Below are 24,032 nucleotides of genomic sequence, written 5' to 3'. Positions count from 1 at the left end.
ATCTTTTAACAGAGAGCCTAATCCTTAAAATCATGCTCCACCAGGTGAAGACAACCTGAACGTGCAACACTGTTATTTGTTTGAAACGTGTGAAGACCATATGGAAAGCCCAAACCTCGTGACAATCGAGAGTTGCATGAAGAGTCAATCCATCACATCACTTACGTTGAAACGGAAAGGCGTGAAATTGACAAGAACACAGATTGAATGATGAAATGAGTAGCTCTGAAACTATCCCAAATGCATGCAGGGTTGTAGGTAGAATCAACATGACTGAAAAACGGCAACATGTTTGTCCATGGTTTGTCTCTACAAAAGCGTAGAGTTATCACTTTCAACATCGTTGTCAGGATGGCCGAGCGGTCTAAGGCGCCAGACTCAAGGTATTGCATCAGACCTTCTCCCATAGTGGAGATACGGGTGTTCTGGTCCACGAATGTGGGCGTGGGTTCAAATCCCACTTCTGACACACTTTTTTTCTCCCTTCAAACATGGCCTTTCCTAAAGCATATTGCCTTCATTTGGATAATAGCAGACATGTGCGAGTCCTGGTATCATTTTGGAAGACTGGTACGTAAAAATGTGATTAATGGTACAAACATGCAAATGAAACGATGTTCGTTCTTCATAAATTGGTGATTGATACAAAAAGTTGTCCCGCGAGCCGGATTTGAACCAGCGACCTAAGGATTGCCAATTACAGCCTTGCCACTACAGTCCTCCGCTCTACCAACTGAGCTATCACGGGTGCTGACATTTGAGTTCGTTTTAATAGCTAGGCTGATTTTCTCTCAAATCAATAGGACTTTCCTCGCTTGACTGCTCACCTACTTCCTCCTGGGCGACAGTGTGTTATGGGCAGCAACCTGCTTAATATTATTGAAGGTTCATTTCAACCTCACATACAAATATGTCTCCTTACACCAATCTCCAGTCGGACAAGTTGAAATATCCAGCGGTCAGTATGGTATCTTTTAACAGAGAGCCTAATCCTTAAAATCATGCTCCACCAGGTGAAGACAACCTGAACGTGCAACACTGTTATTTGTTTGAAACGTGTGAAGACCATATGGCAAGCCCAAACCTCGTGACAATCGAGAGTTGCATGAAGAGTCAATCCATCACATCACTTACGTTGAAACGGAAAGGCGTGAAATTGACAAGAACACAGATTGAATGATGAAATGAGTAGCTCTGAAACTATCCCAAATGCATGCAGGGTTGTAGGTAGAATCAACATGACTGAAAAACGGCAACATGTTTGTCCATGGTTTGTCTCTACAAAAGCGTAGAGTTATCACTTTCAACATCGTTGTCAGGATGGCCGAGCGGTCTAAGGCGCCAGACTCAAGGTATTGCATCAGACCTTCTCCCATAGTGGAGATACGGGTGTTCTGGTCCACGAATGTGGGCGTGGGTTCAAATCCCACTTCTGACACACTTTTTTTCTCCCTTCAAACATGGCCTTTCCTAAAGCATATTGCCTTCATTTGGATAATAGCAGACATGTGCGAGTCCTGGTATCATTTTGGAAGACTGGTACGTAAAAATGTGATTAATGGTACAAACATGCAAATGAAACGATGTTCGTTCTTCATAAATTGGTGATTGATACAAAAAGTTGTCCCGCGAGCCGGATTTGAACCAGCGACCTAAGGATTGCCAATTACAGCCTTGCCACTACAGTCCTCCGCTCTACCAACTGAGCTATCACGGGTGCTGACATTTGAGTTCGTTTTAATAGCTAGGCTGATTTTCTCTCAAATCAATAGGACTTTCCTCGCTTGACTGCTCACCTACTTCCTCCTGGGCGACAGTGTGTTATGGGCAGCAACCTGCTTAATATTATTGAAGGTTCATTTCAACCTCACATACAAATATGTCTCCTTACACCAATCTCCAGTCGGACAAGTTGAAATATCCAGCGGTCAGTATGGTATCTTTTAACAGAGAGCCTAATCCTTAAAATCATGCTCCACCAGGTGAAGACAACCTGAACGTGCAACACTGTTATTTGTTTGAAACGTGTGAAGACCATATGGCAAGCCCAAACCTCGTGACAATCGAGAGTTGCATGAAGAGTCAATCCATCACATCACTTACGTTGAAACGGAAAGGCGTGAAATTGACAAGAACACAGATTGAATGATGAAATGAGTAGCTCTGAAACTATCCCAAATGCATGCAGGGTTGTAGGTAGAATCAACATGACTGAAAAACGGCAACATGTTTGTCCATGGTTTGTCTCTACAAAAGCGTAGAGTTATCACTTTCAACATCGTTGTCAGGATTGCCGAGCGGTCTAAGGCGCCAGACTCAAGGTATTGCATCAGACCTTCTCCCATAGTGGAGATACGGGTGTTCTGGTCCACGAATGTGGGCGTGGGTTCAAATCCCACTTCTGACACACTTTTTTTCTCCCTTCAAACATGGCCTTTCCTAAAGCATATTGCCTTCATTTGGATAATAGCAGACATGTGCGAGTCCTGGTATCATTTTGGAAGACTGGTACGTAAAAATGTGATCAATGGTACAAACATGCAAATGAAACGATGTTCGTTCTTCATAAATTGGTGATTGACACAAAAAGTTGTCCCGCGAGCCGGATTTGAACCAGCGACCTAAGGATTGCCAATTACAGCCTTGCCACTACAGTCCTCCGCTCTACCAACTGAGCTATCACGGGTGCTGACATTTGAGTTCGTTTTAATAGCTAGGCTGATTTTCTCTCAAATCAATAGGACTTTCCTCGCTTGACTGCTCACCTACTTCCTCCTTGGCGACAATGTGTTATGGGCAGCAACCTGCTTAATATTATTGAAGGTTCATTTCAACCTCACATACAAATATGTCTCCTTACACCAATCTCCAGTCGGACAAGTTGAAATATCCAGCGGTCAGTATGGTATCTTTTAACAGAGAGCCTAATCCTTAAAATCATGCTCCACCAGGTGAAGACAACCTGAACGTGCAACACTGTTATTTGTTTGAAACGTGTGAAGACCATATGGCAAGCCCAAACCTCGTGACAATCGAGAGTTGCATGAAGAGTCAATCCATCACATCACTTACGTTGAAACGGAAAGGCGTGAAATTGACAAGAACACAGATTGAATGATGAAATGAGTAGCTCTGAAACTATCCCAAATGCATGCAGGGTTGTAGGAAGAATCAACATGACTGAAAAACGGCAACATGTTTGTCCATGGTTTGTCTCTACAAAAGCGTAGAGTTATCACTTTCAACATCGTTGTCAGGATGGCCGAGCGGTCTAAGGCGCCAGACTCAAGGTATTGCATCAGACCTTCTCCCATAATGGAGATACGGGTGTTCTGGTCCACGAATGTGGGCGTGGGTTCAAATCCCACTTCTGACACACTTTTTTTTCTCCCTTCAAACATGGCCTTTCCTAAAGCATATTGCCTTCATTTGGATAATAGCAGACATGTGCGAGTCCTGGTATCATTTTGGAAGACTGGTACGTAAAAATGTGATTAATGGTACAAACATGCAAATGAAACGATGTTCGTTCTTCATAAATTGGTGATTGATACAAAAAGTTGTCCCGCGAGCCGGATTTGAACCAGCGACCTAAGGATTGCCAGTTACAGCCTTGCCACTACAGTCCTCCGCTCTACCAACTGAGCTATCACGGGTGCTGACATTTGAGTTCGTTTTAATAGCTAGGCTGATTTTCTCTCAAATCAATAGGACTTTCCTCGCTTGACTGCTCACCTACTTCCTCCTGGGCGACAATGTGTTATGGGCAGCAACCTGCTTAATATTATTGAAGGTTCATTTCAACCTCACATACAAATATGTCTCCTTACACCAATCTCCAGTCGGACAAGTTGAAATATCCAGCGGTCAGTATGGTATCTTTTAACAGAGAGCCTAATCCTTAAAATCATGCTCCACCAGGTGAAGACAACCTGAACGTGCAACACTGTTATTTGTTTGAAACGTGTGAAGACCATATGGCAAGCCCAAACCTCGTGACAATCGAGAGTTGCATGAAGAGTCAATCCATCACATCACTTACGTTGAAACGGAAAGGCGTGAAATTGACAAGAACACAGATTGAATGATGAAATGAGTAGCTCTGAAACTATCCCAAATGCATGCAGGGTTGTAGGAAGAATCAACATGACTGAAAAACGGCAACATGTTTGTCCATGGTTTGTCTCTACAAAAGCGTAGAGTTATCACTTTCAACATCGTTGTCAGGATGGCCGAGCGGTCTAAGGCGCCAGACTCAAGGTATTGCATCAGACCTTCTCCCATAATGGAGATACGGGTGTTCTGGTCCACGAATGTGGGCGTGGGTTCAAATCCCACTTCTGACACACTTTTTTTTCTCCCTTCAAACATGGCCTTTCCTAAAGCATATTGCCTTCATTTGGATAATAGCAGACATGTGCGAGTCCTGGTATCATTTTGGAAGACTGGTACGTAAAAATGTGATTAATGGTACAAACATGCAAATGAAACGATGTTCGTTCTTCATAAATTGGTGATTGATACAAAAAGTTGTCCCGCGAGCCGGATTTGAACCAGCGACCTAAGGATTGCCAATTACAGCCTTGCCACTACAGTCCTCCGCTCTACCAACTGAGCTATCACGGGTGCTGACATTTGAGTTCGTTTTAATAGCTAGGCTGATTTTCTCTCAAATCAATAGGACTTTCCTCGCTTGACTGCTCACCTACTTCCTCCTGGGCGACAATGTGTTATGGGCAGCAACCTGCTTAATATTATTGAAGGTTCATTTCAACCTCACATACAAATATGTCTCCTTACACCAATCTCCAGTCGGACAAGTTGAAATATCCAGCGGTCAGTATGGTATCTTTTAACAGAGAGCCTAATCCTTAAAATCATGCTCCACCAGGTGAAGACAACCTGAACGTGCAACACTGTTATTTGTTTGAAACGTGTGAAGACCATATGGCAAGCCCAAACCTCGTGACAATCGAGAGTTGCATGAAGAGTCAATCCATCACATCACTTACGTTGAAACGGAAAGGCGTGAAATTGACAAGAACACAGATTGAATGATGAAATGAGTAGCTCTGAAACTATCCCAAATGCATGCAGGGTTGTAGGTAGAATCAACATGACTGAAAAACGGCAACATGTTTGTCCATGGTTTGTCTCTACAAAAGCGTAGAGTTATCACTTTCAACATCGTTGTCAGGATGGCCGAGCGGTCTAAGGCGCCAGACTCAAGGTATTGCATCAGACCTTCTCCCATAGTGGAGATACGGGTGTTCTGGTCCACGAATGTGGGCGTGGGTTCAAATCCCACTTCTGACACACTTTTTTTCTCCCTTCAAACATGGCCTTTCCTAAAGCATATTGCCTTCATTTGGATAATAGCAGACATGTGCGAGTCCTGGTATCATTTTGGAAGACTGGTACGTAAAAATGTGATTAATGGTACAAACATGCAAATGAAACGATGTTCGTTCTTCATAAATTGGTGATTGATACAAAAAGTTGTCCCGCGAGCCGGATTTGAACCAGCGACCTAAGGATTGCCAATTACAGCCTTGCCACTACAGTCCTCCGCTCTACCAACTGAGCTATCACGGGTGCTGACATTTGAGTTCGTTTTAATAGCTAGGCTGATTTTCTCTCAAATCAATAGGACTTTCCTCGCTTGACTGCTCACCTACTTCCTCCTGGGCGACAGTGTGTTATGGGCAGCAACCTGCTTAATATTATTGAAGGTTCATTTCAACCTCACATACAAATATGTCTCCTTACACCAATCTCCAGTCGGACAAGTTGAAATATCCAGCGGTCAGTATGGTATCTTTTAACAGAGAGCCTAATCCTTAAAATCATGCTCCACCAGGTGAAGACAACCTGAACGTGCAACACTGTTATTTGTTTGAAACGTGTGAAGACCATATGGCAAGCCCAAACCTCGTGACAATCGAGAGTTGCATGAAGAGTCAATCCATCACATCACTTACGTTGAAACGGAAAGGCGTGAAATTGACAAGAACACAGATTGAATGATGAAATGAGTAGCTCTGAAACTATCCCAAATGCATGCAGGGTTGTAGGTAGAATCAACATGACTGAAAAACGGCAACATGTTTGTCCATGGTTTGTCTCTACAAAAGCGTAGAGTTATCACTTTCAACATCGTTGTCAGGATTGCCGAGCGGTCTAAGGCGCCAGACTCAAGGTATTGCATCAGACCTTCTCCCATAGTGGAGATACGGGTGTTCTGGTCCACGAATGTGGGCGTGGGTTCAAATCCCACTTCTGACACACTTTTTTTCTCCCTTCAAACATGGCCTTTCCTAAAGCATATTGCCTTCATTTGGATAATAGCAGACATGTGCGAGTCCTGGTATCATTTTGGAAGACTGGTACGTAAAAATGTGATTAATGGTACAAACATGCAAATGAAACGATGTTCGTTCTTCATAAATTGGTGATTGACACAAAAAGTTGTCCCGCGAGCCGGATTTGAACCAGCGACCTAAGGATTGCCAATTACAGCCTTGCCACTACAGTCCTCCGCTCTACCAACTGAGCTATCACGGGTGCTGACATTTGAGTTCGTTTTAATAGCTAGGCTGATTTTCTCTCAAATCAATAGGACTTTCCTCGCTTGACTGCTCACCTACTTCCTCCTTGGCGACAATGTGTTATGGGCAGCAACCTGCTTAATATTATTGAAGGTTCATTTCAACCTCACATACAAATATGTCTCCTTACACCAATCTCCAGTCGGACAAGTTGAAATATCCAGCGGTCAGTATGGTATCTTTTAACAGAGAGCCTAATCCTTAAAATCATGCTCCACCAGGTGAAGACAACCTGAACGTGCAACACTGTTATTTGTTTGAAACGTGTGAAGACCATATGGCAAGCCCAAACCTCGTGACAATCGAGAGTTGCATGAAGAGTCAATCCATCACATCACTTACGTTGAAACGGAAAGGCGTGAAATTGACAAGAACACAGATTGAATGATGAAATGAGTAGCTCTGAAACTATCCCAAATGCATGCAGGGTTGTAGGAAGAATCAACATGACTGAAAAACGGCAACATGTTTGTCCATGGTTTGTCTCTACAAAAGCGTAGAGTTATCACTTTCAACATCGTTGTCAGGATGGCCGAGCGGTCTAAGGCGCCAGACTCAAGGTATTGCATCAGACCTTCTCCCATAATGGAGATACGGGTGTTCTGGTCCACGAATGTGGGCGTGGGTTCAAATCCCACTTCTGACACACTTTTTTTTTCCCTTCAAACATGGCCTTTCCTAAAGCATATTGCCTTCATTTGGATAATAGCAGACATGTGCGAGTCCTGGTATCATTTTGGAAGACTGGTACGTAAAAATGTGATTAATGGTACAAACATGCAAATGAAACGATGTTCGTTCTTCATAAATTGGTGATTGATACAAAAAGTTGTCCCGCGAGCCGGATTTGAACCAGCGACCTAAGGATTGCCAATTACAGCCTTGCCACTACAGTCCTCCGCTCTACCAACTGAGCTATCACGGGTGCTGACATTTGAGTTCGTTTTAATAGCTAGGCTGATTTTCTCTCAAATCAATAGGACTTTCCTCGCTTGACTGCTCACCTACTTCCTCCTGGGCGACAATGTGTTATGGGCAGCAACCTGCTTAATATTATTGAAGGTTCATTTCAACCTCACATACAAATATGTCTCCTTACACCAATCTCCAGTCGGACAAGTTGAAATATCCAGCGGTCAGTATGGTATCTTTTAACAGAGAGCCTAATCCTTAAAATCATGCTCCACCAGGTGAAGACAACCTGAACGTGCAACACTGTTATTTGTTTGAAACGTGTGAAGACCATATGGCAAGCCCAAACCTCGTGACAATCGAGAGTTGCATGAAGAGTCAATCCATCACATCACTTACGTTGAAACGGAAAGGCGTGAAATTGACAAGAACACAGATTGAATGATGAAATGAGTAGCTCTGAAACTATCCCAAATGCATGCAGGGTTGTAGGTAGAATCAACATGACTGAAAAACGGCAACATGTTTGTCCATGGTTTGTCTCTACAAAAGCGTAGAGTTATCACTTTCAACATCGTTGTCAGGATGGCCGAGCGGTCTAAGGCGCCAGACTCAAGGTATTGCATCAGACCTTCTCCCATAGTGGAGATACGGGTGTTCTGGTCCACGAATGTGGGCGTGGGTTCAAATCCCACTTCTGACACACTTTTTTTCTCCCTTCAAACATGGCCTTTCCTAAAGCATATTGCCTTCATTTGGATAATAGCAGACATGTGCGAGTCCTGGTATCATTTTGGAAGACTGGTACGTAAAAATGTGATTAATGGTACAAACATGCAAATGAAACGATGTTCGTTCTTCATAAATTGGTGATTGATACAAAAAGTTGTCCCGCGAGCCGGATTTGAACCAGCGACCTAAGGATTGCCAATTACAGCCTTGCCACTACAGTCCTCCGCTCTACCAACTGAGCTATCACGGGTGCTGACATTTGAGTTCGTTTTAATAGCTAGGCTGATTTTCTCTCAAATCAATAGGACTTTCCTCGCTTGACTGCTCACCTACTTCCTCCTGGGCGACAGTGTGTTATGGGCAGCAACCTGCTTAATATTATTGAAGGTTCATTTCAACCTCACATACAAATATGTCTCCTTACACCAATCTCCAGTCGGACAAGTTGAAATATCCAGCGGTCAGTATGGTATCTTTTAACAGAGAGCCTAATCCTTAAAATCATGCTCCACCAGGTGAAGACAACCTGAACGTGCAACACTGTTATTTGTTTGAAACGTGTGAAGACCATATGGCAAGCCCAAACCTCGTGACAATCGAGAGTTGCATGAAGAGTCAATCCATCACATCACTTACGTTGAAACGGAAAGGCGTGAAATTGACAAGAACACAGATTGAATGATGAAATGAGTAGCTCTGAAACTATCCCAAATGCATGCAGGGTTGTAGGTAGAATCAACATGACTGAAAAACGGCAACATGTTTGTCCATGGTTTGTCTCTACAAAAGCGTAGAGTTATCACTTTCAACATCGTTGTCAGGATGGCCGAGCGGTCTAAGGCGCCAGACTCAAGGTATTGCATCAGACCTTCTCCCATAGTGGAGATACGGGTGTTCTGGTCCACGAATGTGGGCGTGGGTTCAAATCCCACTTCTGACACACTTTTTTTCTCCCTTCAAACATGGCCTTTCCTAAAGCATATTGCCTTCATTTGGATAATAGCAGACATGTGCGAGTCCTGGTATCATTTTGGAAGACTGGTACGTAAAAATGTGATTAATGGTACAAACATGCAAATGAAACGATGTTCGTTCTTCATAAATTGGTGATTGATACAAAAAGTTGTCCCGCGAGCCGGATTTGAACCAGCGACCTAAGGATTGCCAATTACAGCCTTGCCACTACAGTCCTCCGCTCTACCAACTGAGCTATCACGGGTGCTGACATTTGAGTTCGTTTTAATAGCTAGGCTGATTTTCTCTCAAATCAATAGGACTTTCCTCGCTTGACTGCTCACCTACTTCCTCCTGGGCGACAGTGTGTTATGGGCAGCAACCTGCTTAATATTATTGAAAGTTCATTTCAACCTCACATACAAATATGTCTCCTTACACCAATCTCCAATCGGACAAGTTGAAATATCCAGCGGTCAGTATGGTATCTTTTAACAGAGAGCCTAATCCTTAAAATCATGCTCCACCAGGTGAAGACAACCTGAACGTGCAACACTGTTATTTGTTTGAAACGTGTGAAGACCATATGGCAAGCCCAAACCTCGTGACAATCGAGAGTTGCATGAAGAGTCAATCCATCACATCACTTACGTTGAAACGGAAAGGCGTGAAATTGACAAGAACACAGATTGAATGATGAAATGAGTAGCTCTGAAACTATCCCAAATGCATGCAGGGTTGTAGGTAGAATCAACATGACTGAAAAACGGCAACATGTTTGTCCATGGTTTGTCTCTACAAAAGCGTAGAGTTATCACTTTCAACATCGTTGTCAGGATGGCCGAGCGGTCTAAGGCGCCAGACTCAAGGTATTGCATCAGACCTTCTCCCATAGTGGAGATACGGGTGTTCTGGTCCACGAATGTGGGCGTGGGTTCAAATCCCACTTCTGACACACTTTTTTTCTCCCTTCAAACATGGCCTTTCCTAAAGCATATTGCCTTCATTTGGATAATAGCAGACATGTGCGAGTCCTGGTATCATTTTGGAAGACTGGTACGTAAAAATGTGATTAATGGTACAAACATGCAAATGAAACGATGTTCGTTCTTCATAAATTGGTGATTGATACAAAAAGTTGTCCCGCGAGCCGGATTTGAACCAGCGACCTAAGGATTGCCAATTACAGCCTTGCCACTACAGTCCTCCGCTCTACCAACTGAGCTATCACGGGTGCTGACATTTGAGTTCGTTTTAATAGCTAGGCTGATTTTCTCTCAAATCAATAGGACTTTCCTCGCTTGACTGCTCACCTACTTCCTCCTGGGCGACAGTGTGTTATGGGCAGCAACCTGCTTAATATTATTGAAGGTTCATTTCAACCTCACATACAAATATGTCTCCTTACACCAATCTCCAGTCGGACAAGTTGAAATATCCAGCGGTCAGTATGGTATCTTTTAACAGAGAGCCTAATCCTTAAAATCATGCTCCACCAGGTGAAGACAACCTGAACGTGCAACACTGTTATTTGTTTGAAACGTGTGAAGACCATATGGCAAGCCCAAACCTCGTGACAATCGAGAGTTGCATGAAGAGTCAATCCATCACATCACTTACGTTGAAACGGAAAGGCGTGAAATTGACAAGAACACAGATTGAATGATGAAATGAGTAGCTCTGAAACTATCCCAAATGCATGCAGGGTTGTAGGTAGAATCAACATGACTGAAAAACGGCAACATGTTTGTCCATGGTTTGTCTCTACAAAAGCGTAGAGTTATCACTTTCAACATCGTTGTCAGGATGGCCGAGCGGTCTAAGGCGCCAGACTCAAGGTATTGCATCAGACCTTCTCCCATAGTGGAGATACGGGTGTTCTGGTCCACGAATGTGGGCGTGGGTTCAAATCCCACTTCTTACACACTTTTTTTCTCCCTTCAAACATGGCCTTTCCTAAAGCATATTGCCTTCATTTGGATAATAGCAGACATGTGCGAGTCCTGGTATCATTTTGGAAGACTGGTACGTAAAAATGTGATTAATGGTACAAACATGCAAATGAAACGATGTTCGTTCTTCATAAATTGGTGATTGATACAAAAAGTTGTCCCGCGAGCCGGATTTGAACCAGCGACCTAAGGATTGCCAATTACAGCCTTGCCACTACAGTCCTCCGCTCTACCAACTGAGCTATCACGGGTGCTGACATTTGAGTTCGTTTTAATAGCTAGGCTGATTTTCTCTCAAATCAATAGGACTTTCCTCGCTTGACTGCTCACCTACTTCCTCCTGGGCGACAGTGTGTTATGGGCAGCAACCTGCTTAATATTATTGAAGGTTCATTTCAACCTCACATACAAATATGTCTCCTTACACCAATCTCCAGTCGGACAAGTTGAAATATCCAGCGGTCAGTATGGTATCTTTTAACAGAGAGCCTAATCCTTAAAATCATGCTCCACCAGGTGAAGACAACCTGAACGTGCAACACTGTTATTTGTTTGAAACGTGTGAAGACCATATGGCAAGCCCAAACCTCGTGACAATCGAGAGTTGCATGAAGAGTCAATCCATCACATCACTTACGTTGAAACGGAAAGGCGTGAAATTGACAAGAACACAGATTGAATGATGAAATGAGTAGCTCTGAAACTATCCCAAATGCATGCAGGGTTGTAGGTAGAATCAACATGACTGAAAAACGGCAACATGTTTGTCCATGGTTTGTCTCTACAAAAGCGTAGAGTTATCACTTTCAACATCGTTGTCAGGATTGCCGAGCGGTCTAAGGCGCCAGACTCAAGGTATTGCATCAGACCTTCTCCCATAGTGGAGATACGGGTGTTCTGGTCCACGAATGTGGGCTTGGGTTCAAATCCCACTTCTGACACACTTTTTTTCTCCCTTCAAACATGGCCTTTCCTAAAGCATATTGCCTTCATTTGGATAATAGCAGACATGTGCGAGTCCTGGTATCATTTTGGAAGACTGGTACGTAAAAATGTGATTAATGGTACAAACATGCAAATGAAACGATGTTCGTTCTTCATAAATTGGTGATTGATACAAAAAGTTGTCCCGCGAGCCGGATTTGAACCAGCGACCTAAGGATTGCCAATTACAGCCTTGCCACTACAGTCCTCCGCTCTACCAACTGAGCTATCACGGGTGCTGACATTTGAGTTCGTTTTAATAGCTAGGCTGATTTTCTCTCAAATCAATAGGACTTTCCTCGCTTGACTGCTCACCTACTTCCTCCTTGGCGACAATGTGTTATGGGCAGCAACCTGCTTAATATTATTGAAGGTTCATTTCAACCTCACATACAAATATGTCTCCTTACACCAATCTCCAGTCGGACAAGTTGAAATATCCAGCGGTCAGTATGGTATCTTTTAACAGAGAGCCTAATCCTTAAAATCATGCTCCACCACGTGAAGACAACCTAAACGTGCAACACTGTTATTTGTTTCCAACGTGTGAAGACCATATGGCAAGCCCAAACCTCGTGACAATCGAGAGTTGCATGAAGAGTCAATCCATCACATCACTTACGTTGAAACGGAAAGGCGTGAAATTGACAAGAACACAGATTGAATGATGAAATAAGTAGCTCTGAAACTATCCCAAATGCATGCAGGGTTGTAGGTAGAATCAACATGACTGAAAAACGGCAACATGTTTGTCCATGGTTTGTCTCTACAAAAGCGTAGAGTTATCACTTTCAACATCGTTGTCAGGATGGCCGAGCGGTCTAAGGCGCCAGACTCAAGGTATTGCATCAGACCTTCTCCCATAGTGGAGATACGGGTGTTCTGGTCCACGAATGTGGGCGTGGGTTCAAATCCCACTTCTGACACACTTTTTTTTCTCCCTTCAAACATGGCCTTTCCTAAAGCATATTGCCTTCATTTGGATAATAGCAGACATGTGCGAGTCCTGGTATCATTTTGGAAGACTGGTACGTAAAAATGTGATTAATGGTACAAACATGCAAATGAAACGATGTTCGTTCTTCATAAATTGGTGATTGATACAAAAAGTTGTCCCGCGAGCCGGATTTGAACCAGCGACCTAAGGATTGCCAATTACAGCCTTGCCACTACAGTCCTCCGCTCTACCAACTGAGCTATCACGGGTGCTGACATTTGAGTTCGTTTTAATAGCTAGGCTGATTTTCTCTCAAATCAATAGGACTTTCCTCGCTTGACTGCTCACCTACTTCCTCCTTGGCGACAATGTGTTATGGGCAGCAACCTGCTTAATATTATTGAAGGTTCATTTCAACCTCACATACAAATATGTCTCCTTACACCAATCTCCAGTCGGACAAGTTGAAATATCCAGCGGTCAGTATGGTATCTTTTAACAGAGAGCCTAATCCTTAAAATCATGCTCCACCACGTGAAGACAACCTAAACGTGCAACACTGTTATTTGTTTCCAACGTGTGAAGACCATATGGCAAGCCCAAACCTCGTGACAATCGAGAGTTGCATGAAGAGTCAATCCATCACATCACTTACGTTGAAACGGAAAGGCGTGAAATTGACAAGAACACAGATTGAATGATGAAATAAGTAGCTCTGAAACTATCCCAAATGCATGCAGGGTTGTAGGTAGAATCAACATGACTGAAAAACGGCAACATGTTTGTCCATGGTTTGTCTCTACAAAAGCGTAGAGTTATCACTTTCAACATCGTTGTCAGGATGGCCGAGCGGTCTAAGGCGCCAGACTCAAGGTATTGCATCAGACCTTCTCCCATAGTGGAGATACGGGTGTTCTGGTCCACGAATGTGGGCGTGGGTTCAAATCCCACTTCTGACACACTTTTTTTTCTCCCTTCAAACATGGCCTTTCCTAAAGCATATTGCCTTCATTTGGATAATAGCAGACATGTGCGAGTCCTGGTATCATTTTGGAAGACTGGTACGTAAAAATGTGATTAATGGTACAAACATGCAAATGAAACGATGTTCGTTCTTCATAAATTGGTGATTGATACAAAAAGTTGTCCCGCGAGCCGGATTTGAACCAGCGACCTAAGGATTGCCAATTACAGCCTTGCCACTACAGTCCTCCGCTCTACCAACTGAGCTATCACGGGTGCTGACATTTGAGTTCGTTTTAATAGCTAGGCTGATTTTCTCTCAAATCAATAGGACTTTCCTCGCTTGACTGCTCACCTACTTCCTCCTGGGCGACAGTGTGTTATGGGCAGCAACCTGCTTAATATTATTGAAGGTTCATTTCAACCTCACATACAAATATGTCTCCTTACACCAATCTCCAGTCGGACAAGTTGAAATATCCAGCGGTCAGTATGGTATCTTTTAACAGAGAGCCTAATCCTTAAAATCATGCTCCACCAGGTGAAGACAACCTGAACGTGCAACACTGTTATTTGTTTGAAACGTGTGAAGACCATATGGCAAGCCCAAACCTCGTGACAATCGAGAGTTGCATGAAGAGTCAATCCATCACATCACTTACGTTGAAACGGAAAGGCGTGAAATTGACAAGAACACAGATTGAATGATGAAATGAGTAGCTCTGAAACTATCCCAAATGCATGCAGGGTTGTAGGTAGAATCAACATGACTGAAAAACGGCAACATGTTTGTCCATGGTTTGTCTCTACAAAAGCGTAGAGTTATCACTTTCAACATCGTTGTCAGGATGGCCGAGCGGTCTAAGGCGCCAGACTCAAGGTATTGCATCAGACCTTCTCCCATAGTGGAGATACGGGTGTTCTGGTCCACGAATGTGGGCGTGGGTTCAAATCCCACTTCTGACACACTTTTTTTCTCCCTTCAAACATGGCCTTTCCTAAAGCATATTGCCTTCATTTGGATAATAGCAGACATGTGCGAGTCCTGGTATCATTTTGGAAGACTGGTACGTAAAAATGTGATTAATGGTACAAACATGCAAATGAAACGATGTTCGTTCTTCATAAATTGGTGATTGATACAAAAAGTTGTCCCGCGAGCCGGATTTGAACCAGCGACCTAAGGATTGCCAATTACAGCCTTGCCACTACAGTCCTCCGCTCTACCAACTGAGCTATCACGGGTGCTGACATTTGAGTTCGTTTTAATAGCTAGGCTGATTTTCTCTCAAATCAATAGGACTTTCCTCGCTTGACTGCTCACCTACTTCCTCCTGGGCGACAGTGTGTTATGGGCAGCAACCTGCTTAATATTATTGAAAGTTCATTTCAACCTCACATACAAATATGTCTCCTTACACCAATCTCCAATCGGACAAGTTGAAATATCCAGCGGTCAGTATGGTATCTTTTAACAGAGAGCCTAATCCTTAAAATCATGCTCCACCAGGTGAAGACAACCTGAACGTGCAACACTGTTATTTGTTTGAAACGTGTGAAGACCATATGGCAAGCCCAAACCTCGTGACAATCGAGAGTTGCATGAAGAGTCAATCCATCACATCACTTACGTTGAAACGGAAAGGCGTGAAATTGACAAGAACACAGATTGAATGATGAAATGAGTAGCTCTGAAACTATCCCAAATGCATGCAGGGTTGTAGGTAGAATCAACATGACTGAAAAACGGCAACATGTTTGTCCATGGTTTGTCTCTACAAAAGCGTAGAGTTATCACTTTCAACATCGTTGTCAGGATGGCCGAGCGGTCTAAGGCGCCAGACTCAAGGTATTGCATCAGACCTTCTCCCATAGTGGAGATACGGGTGTTCTGGTCCACGAATGTGGGCGTGGGTTCAAATCCCACTTCTGACACACTTTTTTTCTCCCTTCAAACATGGCCTTTCCTAAAGCATATTGCCTTCATTTGGATAATAGCAGACATGTGCGAGTCCTGGTATCATTTTGGAAGACTGGTACGTAAAAATGTGATTAATGGTACAAACATGCAAATGAAACGATGTTCGTTCTTCATAAATTGGTGATTGATACAAAAAGTTGTCCCGCGAGCCGGATTTGAACCAGCGACCTAAGGATTGCCAATTACAGCCTTGCCACTACAGTCCTCCGCTCTACCAACTGAGCTATCACGGGTGCTGACATTTGAGTTCGTTTTAATAGCTAGGCTGATTTTCTCTCAAATCAATAGGACTTTCCTCGCTTGACTGCTCACCTACTTCCTCCTGGGCGACAGTGTGTTATGGGCAGCAACCTGCTTAATATTATTGAAGGTTCATTTCAACCTCACATACAAATATGTCTCCTTACACCAATCTCCAGTCGGACAAGTTGAAATATCCAGCGGTCAGTATGGTATCTTTTAACAGAGAGCCTAATCCTTAAAATCATGCTCCACCAGGTGAAGACAACCTGAACGTGCAACACTGTTATTTGTTTCCAACGTGTGAAGACCATATGGCAAGCCCAAACCTCGTGACAATCGAGAGTTGCATGAAGAGTCAATCCATCACATCACTTACGTTGAAACGGAAAGGCGTGAAATTGACAAGAACACAGATTGAATGATGAAATGAGTAGCTCTGAAACTATCCCAAATGCATGCAGGGTTGTAGGTAGAATCAACATGACTGAAAAACGGCAACATGTTTGTCCATGGTTTGTCTCTACAAAAGCGTAGAGTTATCACTTTCAACATCGTTGTCAGGATTGCCGAGCGGTCTAAGGCGCCAGACTCAAGGTATTGCATCAGACCTTCTCCCATAGTGGAGATACGGGTGTTCTGGTCCACGAATGTGGGCTTGGGTTCAAATCCCACTTCTGACACACTTTTTTTCTCCCTTCAAACATGGCCTTTCCTAAAGCATATTGCCTTCATTTGGATAATAGCAGACATGTGCGAGTCCTGGTATCATTTTGGAAGACTGGTACGTAAAAATGTGATTAATGGTACAAACATGCAAATGAAACGATGTTCGTTCTTCATAAATTGGTGATTGATACAAAAAGTTGTCCCGCGAGCCGGATTTGAACCAGCGACCTAAGGATTGCCAATTACAGCCTTGCCACTACAGTCCTCCGCTCTACCAACTGAGCTATCACGGGTGCTGACATTTGAGTTCGTTTTAATAGCTAGGCTGATTTTCTCTCAAATCAATAGGACTTTCCTCGCTTGACTGCTCACCTACTTCCTCCTGGGCGACAGTGTGTTATGGGCAGCAACCTGCTTAATATTATTGAAGGTTCATTTCAACCTCACATACAAATATGTCTCCTTACACCAATCTCCAGTCGGACAAGTTGAAATATCCAGCGGTCAGTATGGTATCTTTTAACAGAGAGCCTAATCCTTAAAATCATGCTCCACCACGTGAAGACAACCTGAACGTGCAACACTGTTATTTGTTTCCAACGTGTGAAGACCATATGGCAAGCCCAAACCTCGTGACAATCGAGAGTTGTATGAAGAGTCAATCCATCACATCACTTACGTTGAAACGGAAAGGCGTGAAATTGACAAGAACACAGATTGAATGATGAAATGAGTAGCTCTGAAACTATCCCAAATGCATGCAGGGTTGTAGGTAGAATCAACATGACTGAAAAACGGCAACATGTTTGTCCATGGTTTGTCTCTACAAAAGCGTAGAGTTATCACTTTCAACATCGTTGTCAGGATGGCCGAGCGGTCTAAGGCGCCAGACTCAAGGTATTGCATCAGACCTTCTCCCATAGTGGAGATACGGGTGTTCTGGTCCACGAATGTGGGCGTGGGTTCAAATCCCACTTCTGACACACTTTTTTTCTCCCTTCAAACATGGCCTTTCCTAAAGCATATTGCCTTCATTTGGATAATAGCAGACATGTGCGAGTCCTGGTATCATTTTGGAAGACTGGTACGTAAAAATGTGATTAATGGTACAAACATGCAAATGAAACGATGTTCGTTCTTCATAAATTGGTGATTGATACAAAAAGTTGTCCCGCGAGCCGGATTTGAACCAGCGACCTAAGGATTGCCAATTACAGCCTTGCCACTACAGTCCTCCGCTCTACCAACTGAGCTATCACGGGTGCTGACATTTGAGTTCGTTTTAATAGCTAGGCTGATTTTCTCTCAAATCAATAGGACTTTCCTCGCTTGACTGCTCACCTACTTCCTCCTGGGCGACAGTGTGTTATGGGCAGCAACCTGCTTAATATTATTGAAGGTTCATTTCAACCTCACATACAAATATGTCTCCTTACACCAATCTCCAGTCGGACAAGTTGAAATATCCAGCGGTCAGTATGGTATCTTTTAACAGAGAGCCTAATCCTTAAAATCATGCTCCACCAGGTGAAGACAACCTGAACGTGCAACACTGTTATTTGTTTCCAACGTGTGAAGACCATATGGCAAGCCCAAACCTCGTGACAATCGAGAGTTGCATGAAGAGTCAATCCATCACATCACTTACGTTGAAACGGAAAGGCGTGAAATTGACAAGAACACAGATTGAATGATGAAATGAGTAGCTCTGAAACTATCCCAAATGCATGCAGGGTTGTAGGTAGAATCAACATGACTGAAAAACGGCAACATGTTTGTCCATGGTTTGTCTCTACAAAAGCGTAGAGTTATCACTTTCAACATCGTTGTCAGGATGGCCGAGCGGTCTAAGGCGCCAGACTCAAGGTATTGCATCAGACCTTCTCCCATAGTGGAGATACGGGTGTTCTGGTCCACGAATGTGGGCGTGGGTTCAAATCCCACTTCTGACACACTTTTTTTCTCCCTTCAAACATGGCCTTTCCTAAAGCATATTGCCTTCATTTGGATAATAGCAGACATGTGCGAGTCCTGGTATCATTTTGGAAGACTGGTACGTAAAAATGTGATTAATGGTACAAACATGCAAATGAAACGATGTTCGTTCTTCATAAATTGGTGATTGATACAAAAAGTTGTCCCGCGAGCCGGATTTGAACCAGCGACCTAAGGATTGCCAATTACAGCCTTGCCACTACAGTCCTCCGCTCTACCAACTTTTTTTTTTTTTTTTTTTTTTTTTTCTTGATAAAATTTATTCACGGGAACTTATTACAGACGCAGACAGTGCTGCCACAGCCACCACAAAAATAAAAAGGTTATCACAGAAGTAGGGTGGCAGTGGATAACATTCCGATTCTACAGACAGAAAATATGAGAAATAGTTTTTTACATTTGATTATCTAAACACGTCTTTACATATACAAAAAGAGGAATGCAGATTGAACATGCTCTTTACACGTTACATGTTACATGTTTCTATTCTAGAGGAGGTTTGAGAACAATCTCATTTCCATCTAATGTGATAAATGTATTGGTCATTATATATCTTTGAATAAAGATATGTAATTGATTCATTTTTGAATAGTGAAACAACAAAAGGCTGAAATGACGCTTAATCAAAGATTTGAAAAAAGCTTTCATGTGAAATGAGATTGTTTCCTGACTCATAATAACTCTTCTTTTAAATACAGCAATTCGATATATTGACAATACAATGTTCATGAAGGGTTTACATGACAACTTCTTTTCTGGCAGGAATCCAAACAGTAACCAGAGGTATAACTGTCCAAGACTAAACCCTGAATCTTGACAAACATCTGTCAACATGTCAATTAATAGAGATTGCAAGGAAGATAACTCTTGGCAGAAGATAAACAAATGTAAAATGTCCTCTGTTTCATTTTGACATACAGGACAAACATCAGTGTTTGACAATCCAATTTTGCACAGTTTATCATATGTAAAGATAATATTGTGAGCAATTTTAAAATCCAACTGTATAGAGTCTGTTGATTTATCTTTCTGCCACACATTCAGCCAAATATCTTTCCAATTAATGTCCAAAGCAATATTATTCCAAAAAGAAATAGCAACTGGCTTTTTGAAGTGTTTTTGTCTGAATATTTCGTAGCAAAATTTAGCTGTTAAAACTTCAACTGACATGTCCTGTCCATCAATCGTGCAGAAGATGTCTCCAGAGGGAAGGTTTTTGCCAACATCAGACAAAATGATATTTTTCCATTCTGATGGAAGCGCGTATAAAATGATTGCATAGCATTGTTGTATAGTGTTTATGTCCATTTCAGGTAAAGTATCATGTACAATGTCTACAATAATTTGTGAGGACATGAATTTTGGAATAACTTCAAAACAAATATGTTTAATACAAATAATTCCACTTGAAATAAACGATTGAAACATTAGAGTTTTTCCATTGAAAGTAATTAATGGATTTTTGAAAAGTGGTTGATTCATGATATCATCTACATTTTGAAGCAAGGGTCTTTTCCCTCCAGTAATTTCATTCCATGCAGATAATAGCTCAGCATAAAATGGGCTTTTGTCTTGTAAATCACCCTTATTATGTTCAAGAGATAAAACATGAATTCCCAAGTTCATTTTCAGAAGATGTGACATAAAATATAGCATTGTTTGTTTCCAAATACAATTAAGCTGGGAATTAGCAAAAGCCCTCAGCAACTTAAGTCTCAGTGCATATTTTTTAAAACACAACTTTGGTATATTCAGACCACCATCTAAACAAATACCAATACAGGTATCTGATGTTATTTTGGCAGTTTTATTGTGCCACAAGAATTTACTAAATATCTGAGTAAATCTATGCTCAACCCATTGTGGGACAGGTAGTACAGTAAACGCATACCATAAGCGGGAACTCATAAGGATATTTATTACAACTGCTCTACCCTGTAGAGTAAGTTGTCTACGTAACCATGAATTTAACAATGTTTGAATTTTGTCCATTTTCTTTCTCCAATTCAACGTTTCACACATTGCTTTATCCTTGCCGAAATAAATGCCTAATATTTCAACACAATCTTTTTTTATTTTAACCGGGACGTTGATTGAACAGCCACGAAGGTTATTTTTACCCAATAACAAAACTTCTGATTTTTCGATGTTGATTTTTGCTCCCGTTCCTTCACAGTATGAGTTAACTGTGCTAAATGTTTCTTCGACGGAGTTGACATCTGAAACAGTGATTGAAGTGTCATCAGCATGTTGATATATCAAAGAATAAATGTCATTGTTGATATTTATTCCGTGGATTTCAGGATTGTTCTTAACTAGGAGATTAAGTGGCTCTGACACCAAAACGTACAGCATGGAGCTCATTGGATCTCCTTGACGAACACCACGAGTTAAAGGAAAATAAGGCGTCAAATGGCCATTGCATTTAACAGAACTATGCATATCAGTATAGAGAATTTTAATCCATGAAATGAAGGAATCTCCAAAGTTAAATTTTCTGAGAATTTGAAATAAGTATTGATGTGAGACTCTGTCAAAAGCTTTCTCTTGATCTATTTTGATGAGATATGAATCATCATCATCACGATTATTTACAATGTCAATAACATCTCTTAGGGAGTGAAGGTTGTTAGCTATGTCTCTTCCTGGTACACAGCAAGATTGTTCAGGGGAGACAATTGAGGACATGACAGTTCGTAATCTTAATGACAACACTCTGGATATTAGTTTACAATCTACATTTATCAATGAAATAGGCCTGTAACATTTAATGTCTCTCTTGTCACCTTTCTTTTTATAAAATAAACTAATTATACTCTTTTTCATGGTACGTGAAAGACTGTTTTCTTTGTGTACACAATCGACAACTTGTATGAAGAAGGGGCATAAAATGTTCCAAAACTTCAAATAAAATTCAACTGTTAGACCATCTGGGCCTGGTGATTTATTTTTCTGCATACCTTTGAGTGCCACAGTAAGCTCACTCTGAGAAATATGTACTTCGCATGAATTCCTCTCATCTTCGGAAAGCTTGTCCTTGATATTATTAACTATGTCCTGTTGTTTTTCTACATTACAGTGTTCAGCAGTGAATAAAGAGGAGTAAAATTGTTGAGCAGTATCCAAGATATCCTCTGTGTTGTTGGCTATTGTACCATCTCCTCTAAATAATTCTTTGATCGAGTTTGCTTGCTGTTTTGTTTTTTCTAGATTTAAAAAGTATGAGGTATTTCTGTCGGAATCGAGAGTCCACTTTGCCTTTGACCTGAGAATAGCTCCTTGGCATTTGTTAATCTCGTATGTCTCCAGCTCATTTTCTATTGATTGTAAAACAGAAGATACATAGCCAGGAATGGAGGATATCTTATGATATTCTTTTCTAAGCTTATTTTGAATTTTAAAATAATCAGCTTTTTCATGATTGCTTTTTTTAGATGCATAGTACCTGGAAAACTTTTTGAACTGATATTTCAAGTTATCCCACCATATCAATGGTTCAGTTTTAAGTAAAGGGCACCCTTTTGCCTCTTCTATTATTTCAGTGATCTTTTGATAAAATGCGCAATCGTCAAGAAGCTGATTATTAAAAATCCATACACCAGGACCCCTTTCTATAGGAGAAAAGTCTAACCTTGATACAACAATATTGTGATCACTCACAGAGGAATATCTAATGTAACAGTTGATAATATTTGAAATAAGGTTTCTTGAAACAAATATCAGATCAATCCGAGATTGTTTAATAACTCCTAATACAGACTGTATTCGAGAAAACTCTTTTTTGTCATAGTTTTTGTACCGCCATATATCAATTAGGTTGTTTTTGTGAAGAAAGTTGTTTAACACATTGCTACTTTGGATGTTAAACGTTATGTTATTGGGACCTTTATCAAGTGAAGGATCAAGAATTTCATTAAAATCTCCAGCGCAAATTAAATGCTCATGATTAACCCATTTCATTAAATTATTGAAAAAAGGTATTCTCTCTCTAGGATCGTTTGGGGCATACACATTTAATAAAATCACTGTTTTATCTTCAAGAGATAGAGACGCCTTTAGTAGTCTTCCATCATTGTCTTTTTCAAGAATGGCCACCTTTTGTTCAAAGTCAGGAGAGATCAAAAGAGCAACGCCTTTTCTATTATTACCAGCATTAGAGTATAAAATTGTTCCTGGCCATAAATATTTATATTTTTCAATGAATTCATCAGACCAAAAGGTCTCCTGCAAAAAGGCAATATTGACGTGGGAATTCGTTAGTATAGAGAATACATTTTGCATTTTAGTGACATCACGGAGTCCATTCACATTCCATGACCATGTTGTGACCATTGCAAATATAAATATGAAATGTATGTACAAACACATTGTTAGTTTATATACCATTCTCAGACACGCCAGATATTTCTCGTCGATCGTTAACCTTTTCTTCTTTCTTCTTCTTTTGTTCATCTTTTTTACTTTCTCTCAATTTATTTTTTAAGTCATTGTTCTGAATTACACAGTCTGTGATCTTGGGTTGTAGTTTATTTCTTCTTCCTCTTTTCTTCGAAGATTTGTTCCATTTAGAAGGTGCTATATTTTCATGTCCATCTTGAGGCAACGACTGTCTCATTGTCTTATCATCACTCTCCATGTCATCTCCAACACGGTTTGTACAAGGAATTTCAGAGGCTTCATCAAGTTTTTCCTCTTCATTTTCTTCTCCTTTTCCCTCTATTGGTCCATCTTTGTTTCTTTTCTTTTCTTCAGTTTCAAAGTCCTCAACAGATGTATCATCGTTATCCAAAGGTTCTTCATCCCATGACCTTTCAGGGACAAGTTCCTTTTCTAGCTCAGACTCCTCTGACATGCTGTACTGACAGTTGTCCTCCTCGTCTAGGAAACAGCTGCAGCTACCAATAGGTAGAGAGCACAGTTCACAACTACGTTTAAGTGTTCTTCCTTCGTTGCAGTTTTTGGCAATGTGGCCATGTCCGTTGCACTTAAAGCATTTGGTATTTGGGCATTCTTTAACCATATGGTCTCCCGAGTTGCATTTAAAACACAACCGTTCTTGATTATTATGAATCACACGAAAGTATCGATAACCATCTAATGTGTTG

At 41.5% G+C, this 24,032-nt stretch overlaps 37 non-coding genes across 37 annotated transcripts; 18 read left to right on the top strand and 19 right to left on the bottom strand.

Annotated features, from left to right (window-relative positions):
• The first annotated feature begins 345 nt into the window (after nucleotides 1-345).
• Trnal-caa lies at nucleotides 346-469 on the top strand. The gene is made up of 2 exons: nucleotides 346-383; nucleotides 424-469. It is a non-coding gene; the product is annotated as a tRNA-Leu (tRNA).
• Nucleotides 470-655: 186 nt separating this feature from the next.
• Trnay-gua lies at nucleotides 656-748 on the bottom strand. Its single transcript has 2 exons — nucleotides 712-748; nucleotides 656-691 (listed from the first exon to the last, which is right to left on the bottom strand). It is a non-coding gene; the product is annotated as a tRNA-Tyr (tRNA).
• Nucleotides 749-1,314: 566 nt separating this feature from the next.
• Trnal-caa lies at nucleotides 1,315-1,438 on the top strand. The gene is made up of 2 exons: nucleotides 1,315-1,352; nucleotides 1,393-1,438. It is a non-coding gene; the product is annotated as a tRNA-Leu (tRNA).
• A 186-nt stretch (nucleotides 1,439-1,624) lies between these two features.
• Trnay-gua lies at nucleotides 1,625-1,717 on the bottom strand. Its single transcript has 2 exons — nucleotides 1,681-1,717; nucleotides 1,625-1,660 (listed from the first exon to the last, which is right to left on the bottom strand). It is a non-coding gene; the product is annotated as a tRNA-Tyr (tRNA).
• A 566-nt stretch (nucleotides 1,718-2,283) lies between these two features.
• Nucleotides 2,284-2,407, top strand: Trnal-caa. The gene is made up of 2 exons: nucleotides 2,284-2,321; nucleotides 2,362-2,407. It is a non-coding gene; the product is annotated as a tRNA-Leu (tRNA).
• Nucleotides 2,408-2,593: 186 nt separating this feature from the next.
• Nucleotides 2,594-2,686, bottom strand: Trnay-gua. The gene is made up of 2 exons: nucleotides 2,650-2,686; nucleotides 2,594-2,629 (listed from the first exon to the last, which is right to left on the bottom strand). It is a non-coding gene; the product is annotated as a tRNA-Tyr (tRNA).
• A 566-nt stretch (nucleotides 2,687-3,252) lies between these two features.
• Trnal-caa lies at nucleotides 3,253-3,376 on the top strand. Its single transcript has 2 exons — nucleotides 3,253-3,290; nucleotides 3,331-3,376. It is a non-coding gene; the product is annotated as a tRNA-Leu (tRNA).
• Nucleotides 3,377-3,563: 187 nt separating this feature from the next.
• Nucleotides 3,564-3,656, bottom strand: Trnay-gua. The gene is made up of 2 exons: nucleotides 3,620-3,656; nucleotides 3,564-3,599 (listed from the first exon to the last, which is right to left on the bottom strand). It is a non-coding gene; the product is annotated as a tRNA-Tyr (tRNA).
• Nucleotides 3,657-4,222: 566 nt separating this feature from the next.
• On the top strand, nucleotides 4,223-4,346 carry Trnal-caa. The gene is made up of 2 exons: nucleotides 4,223-4,260; nucleotides 4,301-4,346. It is a non-coding gene; the product is annotated as a tRNA-Leu (tRNA).
• A 187-nt stretch (nucleotides 4,347-4,533) lies between these two features.
• Trnay-gua lies at nucleotides 4,534-4,626 on the bottom strand. The gene is made up of 2 exons: nucleotides 4,590-4,626; nucleotides 4,534-4,569 (listed from the first exon to the last, which is right to left on the bottom strand). It is a non-coding gene; the product is annotated as a tRNA-Tyr (tRNA).
• A 566-nt stretch (nucleotides 4,627-5,192) lies between these two features.
• Trnal-caa lies at nucleotides 5,193-5,316 on the top strand. Its single transcript has 2 exons — nucleotides 5,193-5,230; nucleotides 5,271-5,316. It is a non-coding gene; the product is annotated as a tRNA-Leu (tRNA).
• A 186-nt stretch (nucleotides 5,317-5,502) lies between these two features.
• Trnay-gua lies at nucleotides 5,503-5,595 on the bottom strand. Its single transcript has 2 exons — nucleotides 5,559-5,595; nucleotides 5,503-5,538 (listed from the first exon to the last, which is right to left on the bottom strand). It is a non-coding gene; the product is annotated as a tRNA-Tyr (tRNA).
• A 566-nt stretch (nucleotides 5,596-6,161) lies between these two features.
• Nucleotides 6,162-6,285, top strand: Trnal-caa. The gene is made up of 2 exons: nucleotides 6,162-6,199; nucleotides 6,240-6,285. It is a non-coding gene; the product is annotated as a tRNA-Leu (tRNA).
• A 186-nt stretch (nucleotides 6,286-6,471) lies between these two features.
• Nucleotides 6,472-6,564, bottom strand: Trnay-gua. Its single transcript has 2 exons — nucleotides 6,528-6,564; nucleotides 6,472-6,507 (listed from the first exon to the last, which is right to left on the bottom strand). It is a non-coding gene; the product is annotated as a tRNA-Tyr (tRNA).
• Nucleotides 6,565-7,130: 566 nt separating this feature from the next.
• Nucleotides 7,131-7,254, top strand: Trnal-caa. Its single transcript has 2 exons — nucleotides 7,131-7,168; nucleotides 7,209-7,254. It is a non-coding gene; the product is annotated as a tRNA-Leu (tRNA).
• A 186-nt stretch (nucleotides 7,255-7,440) lies between these two features.
• Nucleotides 7,441-7,533, bottom strand: Trnay-gua. The gene is made up of 2 exons: nucleotides 7,497-7,533; nucleotides 7,441-7,476 (listed from the first exon to the last, which is right to left on the bottom strand). It is a non-coding gene; the product is annotated as a tRNA-Tyr (tRNA).
• A 566-nt stretch (nucleotides 7,534-8,099) lies between these two features.
• Trnal-caa lies at nucleotides 8,100-8,223 on the top strand. Its single transcript has 2 exons — nucleotides 8,100-8,137; nucleotides 8,178-8,223. It is a non-coding gene; the product is annotated as a tRNA-Leu (tRNA).
• A 186-nt stretch (nucleotides 8,224-8,409) lies between these two features.
• On the bottom strand, nucleotides 8,410-8,502 carry Trnay-gua. The gene is made up of 2 exons: nucleotides 8,466-8,502; nucleotides 8,410-8,445 (listed from the first exon to the last, which is right to left on the bottom strand). It is a non-coding gene; the product is annotated as a tRNA-Tyr (tRNA).
• Nucleotides 8,503-9,068: 566 nt separating this feature from the next.
• On the top strand, nucleotides 9,069-9,192 carry Trnal-caa. Its single transcript has 2 exons — nucleotides 9,069-9,106; nucleotides 9,147-9,192. It is a non-coding gene; the product is annotated as a tRNA-Leu (tRNA).
• Nucleotides 9,193-9,378: 186 nt separating this feature from the next.
• On the bottom strand, nucleotides 9,379-9,471 carry Trnay-gua. The gene is made up of 2 exons: nucleotides 9,435-9,471; nucleotides 9,379-9,414 (listed from the first exon to the last, which is right to left on the bottom strand). It is a non-coding gene; the product is annotated as a tRNA-Tyr (tRNA).
• Nucleotides 9,472-10,037: 566 nt separating this feature from the next.
• On the top strand, nucleotides 10,038-10,161 carry Trnal-caa. Its single transcript has 2 exons — nucleotides 10,038-10,075; nucleotides 10,116-10,161. It is a non-coding gene; the product is annotated as a tRNA-Leu (tRNA).
• A 186-nt stretch (nucleotides 10,162-10,347) lies between these two features.
• Trnay-gua lies at nucleotides 10,348-10,440 on the bottom strand. The gene is made up of 2 exons: nucleotides 10,404-10,440; nucleotides 10,348-10,383 (listed from the first exon to the last, which is right to left on the bottom strand). It is a non-coding gene; the product is annotated as a tRNA-Tyr (tRNA).
• Nucleotides 10,441-11,006: 566 nt separating this feature from the next.
• On the top strand, nucleotides 11,007-11,130 carry Trnal-caa. The gene is made up of 2 exons: nucleotides 11,007-11,044; nucleotides 11,085-11,130. It is a non-coding gene; the product is annotated as a tRNA-Leu (tRNA).
• Nucleotides 11,131-11,316: 186 nt separating this feature from the next.
• Trnay-gua lies at nucleotides 11,317-11,409 on the bottom strand. The gene is made up of 2 exons: nucleotides 11,373-11,409; nucleotides 11,317-11,352 (listed from the first exon to the last, which is right to left on the bottom strand). It is a non-coding gene; the product is annotated as a tRNA-Tyr (tRNA).
• Nucleotides 11,410-12,285: 876 nt separating this feature from the next.
• Trnay-gua lies at nucleotides 12,286-12,378 on the bottom strand. Its single transcript has 2 exons — nucleotides 12,342-12,378; nucleotides 12,286-12,321 (listed from the first exon to the last, which is right to left on the bottom strand). It is a non-coding gene; the product is annotated as a tRNA-Tyr (tRNA).
• A 566-nt stretch (nucleotides 12,379-12,944) lies between these two features.
• Nucleotides 12,945-13,068, top strand: Trnal-caa. The gene is made up of 2 exons: nucleotides 12,945-12,982; nucleotides 13,023-13,068. It is a non-coding gene; the product is annotated as a tRNA-Leu (tRNA).
• Nucleotides 13,069-13,255: 187 nt separating this feature from the next.
• On the bottom strand, nucleotides 13,256-13,348 carry Trnay-gua. The gene is made up of 2 exons: nucleotides 13,312-13,348; nucleotides 13,256-13,291 (listed from the first exon to the last, which is right to left on the bottom strand). It is a non-coding gene; the product is annotated as a tRNA-Tyr (tRNA).
• Nucleotides 13,349-13,914: 566 nt separating this feature from the next.
• Trnal-caa lies at nucleotides 13,915-14,038 on the top strand. The gene is made up of 2 exons: nucleotides 13,915-13,952; nucleotides 13,993-14,038. It is a non-coding gene; the product is annotated as a tRNA-Leu (tRNA).
• Nucleotides 14,039-14,225: 187 nt separating this feature from the next.
• Nucleotides 14,226-14,318, bottom strand: Trnay-gua. The gene is made up of 2 exons: nucleotides 14,282-14,318; nucleotides 14,226-14,261 (listed from the first exon to the last, which is right to left on the bottom strand). It is a non-coding gene; the product is annotated as a tRNA-Tyr (tRNA).
• A 566-nt stretch (nucleotides 14,319-14,884) lies between these two features.
• Nucleotides 14,885-15,008, top strand: Trnal-caa. The gene is made up of 2 exons: nucleotides 14,885-14,922; nucleotides 14,963-15,008. It is a non-coding gene; the product is annotated as a tRNA-Leu (tRNA).
• A 186-nt stretch (nucleotides 15,009-15,194) lies between these two features.
• Nucleotides 15,195-15,287, bottom strand: Trnay-gua. The gene is made up of 2 exons: nucleotides 15,251-15,287; nucleotides 15,195-15,230 (listed from the first exon to the last, which is right to left on the bottom strand). It is a non-coding gene; the product is annotated as a tRNA-Tyr (tRNA).
• Nucleotides 15,288-15,853: 566 nt separating this feature from the next.
• On the top strand, nucleotides 15,854-15,977 carry Trnal-caa. Its single transcript has 2 exons — nucleotides 15,854-15,891; nucleotides 15,932-15,977. It is a non-coding gene; the product is annotated as a tRNA-Leu (tRNA).
• Nucleotides 15,978-16,163: 186 nt separating this feature from the next.
• Trnay-gua lies at nucleotides 16,164-16,256 on the bottom strand. The gene is made up of 2 exons: nucleotides 16,220-16,256; nucleotides 16,164-16,199 (listed from the first exon to the last, which is right to left on the bottom strand). It is a non-coding gene; the product is annotated as a tRNA-Tyr (tRNA).
• Nucleotides 16,257-17,132: 876 nt separating this feature from the next.
• Trnay-gua lies at nucleotides 17,133-17,225 on the bottom strand. Its single transcript has 2 exons — nucleotides 17,189-17,225; nucleotides 17,133-17,168 (listed from the first exon to the last, which is right to left on the bottom strand). It is a non-coding gene; the product is annotated as a tRNA-Tyr (tRNA).
• A 566-nt stretch (nucleotides 17,226-17,791) lies between these two features.
• On the top strand, nucleotides 17,792-17,915 carry Trnal-caa. The gene is made up of 2 exons: nucleotides 17,792-17,829; nucleotides 17,870-17,915. It is a non-coding gene; the product is annotated as a tRNA-Leu (tRNA).
• Nucleotides 17,916-18,101: 186 nt separating this feature from the next.
• On the bottom strand, nucleotides 18,102-18,194 carry Trnay-gua. Its single transcript has 2 exons — nucleotides 18,158-18,194; nucleotides 18,102-18,137 (listed from the first exon to the last, which is right to left on the bottom strand). It is a non-coding gene; the product is annotated as a tRNA-Tyr (tRNA).
• A 566-nt stretch (nucleotides 18,195-18,760) lies between these two features.
• Nucleotides 18,761-18,884, top strand: Trnal-caa. The gene is made up of 2 exons: nucleotides 18,761-18,798; nucleotides 18,839-18,884. It is a non-coding gene; the product is annotated as a tRNA-Leu (tRNA).
• Nucleotides 18,885-24,032: the final 5,148 nt, after the last annotated feature.

The sequence above is a fragment of the Haliotis rufescens genome, unplaced genomic scaffold (genome assembly GCF_023055435.1).
Source record: "Haliotis rufescens isolate VD_foot unplaced genomic scaffold, xgHalRufe1.0.p SCAF_2, whole genome shotgun sequence".
Classification (NCBI taxonomy): domain Eukaryota; kingdom Metazoa; phylum Mollusca; class Gastropoda; order Lepetellida; family Haliotidae; genus Haliotis; species Haliotis rufescens.
This window is presented reverse-complemented; position numbering and strand designations above follow the sequence as displayed.